Source organism: Sphaeramia orbicularis, chromosome 3 (assembly GCF_902148855.1).
Source record: "Sphaeramia orbicularis chromosome 3, fSphaOr1.1, whole genome shotgun sequence".
Classification (NCBI taxonomy): domain Eukaryota; kingdom Metazoa; phylum Chordata; class Actinopteri; order Kurtiformes; family Apogonidae; genus Sphaeramia; species Sphaeramia orbicularis.
Genome location: NC_043959.1, coordinates 57,293,724 through 57,301,121, shown reverse-complemented (window position 1 = coordinate 57,301,121; position 7,398 = coordinate 57,293,724).

Genomic DNA, 7,398 nt, shown 5'->3' with positions numbered 1-7,398 from the left:
ACCGATTGCTGATTAGATCCAAAACGCACCGGACGCAGCCGATTCATTATTGATCGTAATTTGCATAATTTATAATATTAATAATATTAATAATAATAATAATAATAATAATAATCTTTATTTATATAGCACTTTTCATACATTAAAAACTGTAGCACAAAGTGCTTTACATATCAGTTTAAAAATCAGTACTGCCCCCCACCCACACCCACCCACTCACCCGCACACACACACACATACATGCAAACCCACAAGCTCACACATACTTAAGAAGACGGGTAGACCAGAACAAAAATGTACAAGTAAAAGTAAAACATCAGTTTAGGAGGCGCTGTCTCAGGGAGCCATCCGCACCAGGAGGCAGCCGCCGACCCCGGCGACCAGGCACCAGCAACACAGCCCCGCATCCCAACTAGTGGGAGAGGGCCAACTGGGACCCCCACCCACCAGAAAGGAGCGGACCCCAGTGAGAGAAGGCGCCACAGCCCCCGGAGTCCACAGCCGCCCCCCGGCATGGAGGGCTCCCTCTGATGAAACACCGGAGAATAAGAAACATTAAAAAGATATAAAAATATTATTCGGTCGCGTGACCTCAAATTCCCGTCTGCTTGGTCTCAAAAGGGGGACACAGAAAGAACGTCATCGAAATGTGAGAAAGAAATGGGGGTGGATGGTTTGTTTGTACACAAATATGGCGTGTTCTCCAAAGCCGATCTGATCGGCCCGTGGCACTTTAAAGGTTGTTTTCGTAAAGCTGATTTAATCGGCCCATGGCACTGAAAGTGTTAACTAAATCAATTACTAATTGTTATTAGACTGTAATTAACAGTTTTGGGTTTTTTTTTCAACAAAAAAGTTTTTTTTTCTTTTGCATATTATCTGCGTGAGTAATAACTAGTATGTTCAAATGTGAGAAAACATCAGATTAGCAACATTAACCTCCTGAGACCCAGGGAAGTGAATTTTTTTGCTTTTTCCCATTAAACAATTGTTTTGATTGGAAACTACATAATACAACAGTTTTTTTTTCTCTTTTGTTTATTTTTTTTTCCCCGAGACATTTCTAAAAATTCTTTTTATTTATTTATTTATTTTTTAATGGGATGTCCTTTACAATGGACAGCATTTTTTAAGTAAAACTGTCAAACTTTTGTCCCTTACAGAGGACAAAAATGTATTACTGGGTCTCAGGAGGTTAAAAATGCTTTTATTTAATAGTTTTCACACAGTAAGTCGGTAAATGCATGTTTCTGAGCTTCAAAAATTAAACAAACAGTGTCCAGCTGAGTGGACATTTTTGTAACTCCATGAAAAATAGGTTCATAAAAAAAAAAAAAAAAGAAAGAAAAATCGATTACATTGTTTTTTTCACGCCTAAAGAGGAATAAAAACACTCAGGAAAAAAATCTTGATTAAGGTTCTCATAATTCGTGCATGAAAGGGTTAAATTCTATGATTAAGTTTATCGATTTGAGGGTCCATCCCTTGCCCATTATCACCAAAAATATATTTTTTTGTAGCTTTTTGGATCAACCAATCACAGCTTTTGAAATGATGACTCATACCTAGCAACGGGGTCAACCACACCTCCTCACTAAGATAGGAATTTCTGTCCATTCCTTGCTCAGAGTTCTCTGAGAATGTTCTGGAATCACTCCCAAGCTAAGACTCCTTGCTAGCAATTTTTTAGATTATGTTAGGAGCTCTGTGAGAGGATTCTCAGAATCTTTAGGAATACGGGCCCTGATTTTCACAGAAGAAAATGCAAAATACAAAGGTAATATTATAATAAACGGTGATAAATCACTTAAGAAAAATTAAATAGAGAGAAAAATTCATTTGGGAAGTGACATAAACACTGGGTTAATGAGCAAAAACAAGTGGAAAAACACTGACATACAACTGCGACAAAACATACTGAAATAATATAATTCAGGCTATCAGCTGCGTAACAGACAATGTGGTAAACCTAGCTCACTGTTGACATCATCAGAGGTTCTGGAGCTCCTCTGTGTATGTAGTTGGGACAAGATTTATTAAGATTAATCACTGTGATAATTATATTACTCATCATTGTGGGCTGTAAACTAGACTGGGTGGGCCTCCCTCTGTTTAAGGCGTGATAGACACTAGGTTTTATTTATTAATGAGGCCCTTACGAGTTTTTTCTCCCCTTCCTCCTTATATTACTTGGTTGTTCTTTTAATGTCAGCCCTTATTGAAGGATTGCTTTAAGTTGCAGCTGCTTTTATTGAGCTTGGAGAAACCACTCGTATTCACTGTGCACCTGCAACTTGGAATAAACTGCAGAACAATCTAAAACGTGATTCATTCTCATCCTTGGGGCATTTTACATTTTTAATTTGATCATATTTTACTCCTAGCCCTTCTTGTTTTAATTGATTCGTTTGCTTTGTATTTTAATTACTTCAATTATTCTTAAGGTTTTATTATTTTTACTTTCCCTTTTATTATTATTATTTTTTTTTATCACCGTTGTTTATCTAAGTTTTTTATTGTGATTTCCGGTGCTTACTCAGTTGTATTACAAATGAGGCCTTGGCTTCGATATTTTCTGAGTTAAAATAAAGGTTGAACAAATGGATGAATGAAAGTTGGAGCAGACGTGATTAATGTTGCTGTTAATTACATTTAGTTCAATCCATAATGCTGCATACAGAAGCTTAAAACTGACCACTTGTGAACAGAGAACTGGGGCTGATTTTGCTCTGAGGGTCTGTCCCACATAATAGATACACTTTCCTGATTTACTTGGTTGTAATAATTTGCTGTGACACAGTTTATTCATTCAGGTACTCTTTGACACCTACTTGATTTGTGTCAAATGTTTTTCAAATAAAACGGCACCCTGCAATGTCATTCCTTAACCCTGTAAAGCCTGAACCATTAAATCATTGACAGAAAATTCCAGTTCTTTGAAACTGGAGCCTTTATTGGTCCTTCTGAACAACCGAAAAAAAAAAATAAAAAATTCTGGTATCAATTTCCATGCATGAGTTTTAAATTTTGTAACATATTTGATACACTACCAGTCAGTTTGGACTCACCTGGTTAGCTTACCGGCCGACTAAGCTATTGTGGTCATGCGTCGTCTGTTGTCGTCTGTCGTCCATTACAATAATTTCAGTCGTCTTCTTCTCCGAAACTACAATTCCAGTTGACTTCAAACTTAGTATACAGCTTCTTTATGATGATGTCAACAAAAGTTAGTGAAATTATTTGGATCCGGATCTGATTCTGGATTTGGTCCCACTTTGAAAAATTTCCCCATTATAAGAGATAGGAAGTGGATCAATGCAATAACTCAGTAAATATAAATCATATACAGTGTAAATTTCTACAGTCCAGCCCTGATGGGGAGATGACCAAAAAAACATAATGTCCACATGCTGATCAGGATCTTCTTCTGGATCCGGGAACTTATGGAAATTTAACATGGGCTCTTATGGGGAAAAAATTTCAATCGTCTTTTTCTCTGAAACTCCAGTTCTGATTGACTTCAAACTTGGTATACAGCTTCTGTATGATGATGTCAACACAAGGTATTGCAATTATTTTGATCCAGATCTGATTCTGGATTTGGTGCAACTTTGAAAAATTTTCCCATTATAACAGAACTGGGTGATAATTGGCATCTGGATACATTTCCCAAAGCTTTTCATTTGGCTGGTAAGCTACAGGGCCATTGGTTCTTTTTTTTCCCCTTTATTTTCATGACTATTTAAATTGTAGATTCTCACTGAAGGCATCAAAACTATGAATGAACATATATGGAATTTTGTAGTTTAAAAAAGTGTGACACAACTCAAAGCATGTTTTATTTTTAGATTCTTCAAAATAGACACATTTTGCTTTTATTTCTGCTTTGCACATTCTTGGCATTCTCTTGATGAGCTTCATGAGGTAGTCACCTGAAATGTTTTCCAAAAGTCTTGAAGGAGTTCCCAGTGATGTTGTCCATCTGTGGTCCGTCTCATGCCATGTAAATGTGAAGGTGAGTCCAAACTTTTGACTGGGAGTGTGCTTCGGGTCTCAATGCTCAAATATTATTTTTGAACAAACAAAAACATAATATAACACAAACATGTCTAACAAAGTGGTAATTCCTTTTCAAAATTGGTAAAGTTCTGCCTCCTTCCTCATTAATGACAATCTTGCAGTGTCACGTGAATGAATGAATTCCTCCCCCCTGGTGGATTATCTGTGTACTGCATGTATCTAATTGTATACATCAGGTTTTTCAAGAAAAAAAAATCCCCTGATCATGTAGAGGGTTTCAAAACTCATGTATCAAATATGATACGTGTGGTGTTATACGGTTAAAAGAAAAAAAAAAAAAAAAAAAATCCCAAACGATCCAAAAACTAAACAGTGATTAACTTTGTTTAACTATGTATTGCACATGCTCCGCTGTGGCTGTTGTGTTGTTGATTTGATGATATTTATTTTGACATTATGATGATTATTATTATTATTATTTTTTATCACACAAATACACCTACATGATTTTACCCTTTTTTTTTAACAACTTTATTTATCATTTTTCCATTACAATTACATCTTTAAGGCATATCTTATGCAGTTCTTAAACTTGCGCCCCCCCCATCCAGGTGGCATCCCCACAAATACATCCATATAAACGCACAGACAAACAGAACACCAAAAAAAAAAAGAAAAAAAAAAAAAGACTCAAACCAATTTATGTTGATAATTTTGGTCATATCACCAACATTTTACCCTCATTTCCACATTTCCAGATTATGCTGCAAAATTAGATCAGTAAACACACTGTACGCACAGATTTCATATTTGATGGGTTTCTAGTTTTATAAATTTAATTTTGTTTGTGTCTGTGTGGGTTTGTTTAAAAAATATCTGCTTTGTTAGATCATTCGAGCCTTCAGTGCTTGTAGATCCATATTTGCATACCACCTCCTGTTACTGTCCATGCCTGTGATCATGATTTTCTGCTGGTGCTGAAGAGGACTCAGTCTGGGCATCAATGTCTTGTCCTAACACACTCACCTAAATTTGTGTTAATGACCCGGGGCTCTATAGCCAAAGAAGAGAAATAGATTCATCCTTGCCTATTTTTAGCTTCAAGTCCTCAGGTTCTTTGTCCATAAGACACTTGTTATAATAATTATGGTTGTGATACATTGAAATAGTCTGAGTTTGGTTCCTTAATTGCAAGATTTTGATCTGATTAGGCCGTATAAGTAATAAAATGTCAGGAGATTGCTCATTTGCAATATTTTTCTCCCCCCTCTTCTTATATTGCTGCTACAATAACTACAAATTTTACACTATATTAGCTATAGCTGTTGCATATTTAAAGGATTTTCTCTATATTCATCAGTTCCCAATAGAGTCAGCTGTGTCAAGAAATAGCGACATGCAGCGTGTCAGAATTTCCACAGGAAACTGGTTAAGCCAAATGGCTGCCTGGATGTCCAATTATTCTTTGAACTCCACAATCTTAGAGAGGATTTTTAATATCATGCCTAGCTGTTGCAATATGATGAACTGAGTTATTTATAAAAAATGCGCTCTGACCTGCAGATTATTGCATGGCATCCAGTGAGGAAATAAAATCGACAGCTCTGAAAGTCAGTTGTTGAACATTCTATCTGCATCTTGAAACATGCCTCCAAGGATATGATTGAATGTAATTACAAAATGTACAGTGCATACTTCCCAGTTTGACTGAGCTGTGTTTTCATTTACATACAGTATTATTACACATTTTTATAGAAACACTGAGGAGAAATTAAACTCAGACCCTCATGTTCATTTAAAAGCACTGCAAAAAATGCCCTGCAATAAATAAACCCAAATCTGGTCAAATTGGCTTATACTGAGCCAAAAAATCTGCCAAAAAAATTCTTGTCTAGAATTCTTAAAACTAAAAAAAAAGTAATGTGCCTTAAAACTAGACAAAAATGCTTGAATTTTAGCAAACAGTGCTTAGTTCAAGAAATAAAATCACACTCATTTAAGACAGAATTACTTTAATTCAGGAATTTTAGTCTCTGACTGAGCTGTATATAAGAATTTAAGTCTTAAAAAAAAAAAAAAAAAATAGGCTTTGGTTTCATATCTCTACAACATTCCTACTGGCCATAGGAATTTTTCAGTCATTTTTCAAATTAGTCGAATGTCATGTTAAACTGTGTTATCATTTTTGTCATGTTTTAAGCCTGTAAATAACAATAAATGGCCAAAAAAAAGTTAGTTTCTGTCATTTCTTCAGATTCTTAAATTGAGAAGTTGTTCACATGGTTTCAGTCTGAAAATAAGAAAAACAATCTGGATCCTTTGCTGGGATCATTTGCAAAATATTGCCATACCTTGTTACTAGTAAAAATCCAGCTTGATATTAGCTTGGAAAATCTTATTATGAAAAAGTTTGATGTATTTTTTGGAAATGAGAATACATTTCTTATGTAAAAATTTCTTGGTAAGCTTTTTTTTCTATGTAGATGAAAAATAAGACAAATGTTCTAGAAATGAGGCTTTTTCGCAGTGAGGGGACTGTGGTGCTATTGTACAGGTTTCAAAATACTAAAGCTCTTTTAAGTAAAGACATATATGCACGTTGTTTGTTGGCAACAAATAATGGAACCATGGTCACTAATTTTCCAATTAATTCTCCCCTGCCTGCACAAATGTTCCGATCTGTCATCATCAATCATAATCAGTTTTATAGTGTCTCTCATTGACCTCGTCATCTGGTCTACCTGCTGCCACCCTTTCATATTCTTTTCATCTCATTAATTTAACAAATTTCAATTGTGTACATTTTTGACAGGTTTCATTTTCTGTCTGGATTTTTCTACGGTTTTATCACTGTGGAATTAAGGACTGCCAACTCATGCATATATGTAAGGCTAAGTAAACAACACAAGGTTAATTATGCTCACTCAGACATTCCCTTACTCACTCACTCGCTCACCGCCTCACACACGTGTGAGCACACATTGGCGCAGGGAAAACGTGAAGATGGGGGTATTTAAAGAGGAATTTAAAAAAGAATAATGGAATGAAAAGGAAAGTGACATACAATTGCGTCTGACAGCGTTGCTGGAAAGGCAAACAAGTCTGAGCCACAGAGGTTTTGAACTATGCAAAGACAGATTAATCACCTCGTATGAGCAATACAATATGCCAGCAATCAATCACGCCATGAAATTACCGACTGTGACAGCAATCTATTCTCCTGTTTAGCCCCTTTTGTATATATTAATTCTTGCGGTCAAACCACCTCTACTTCAATCTTCTCACAGGAATCCATTTAAGCTTTAAAATGGCTTATGGGAGATATCCTTGTACTGAAATGCCATTCAATTCGCAACTTTACTTTACATATCTATAGAA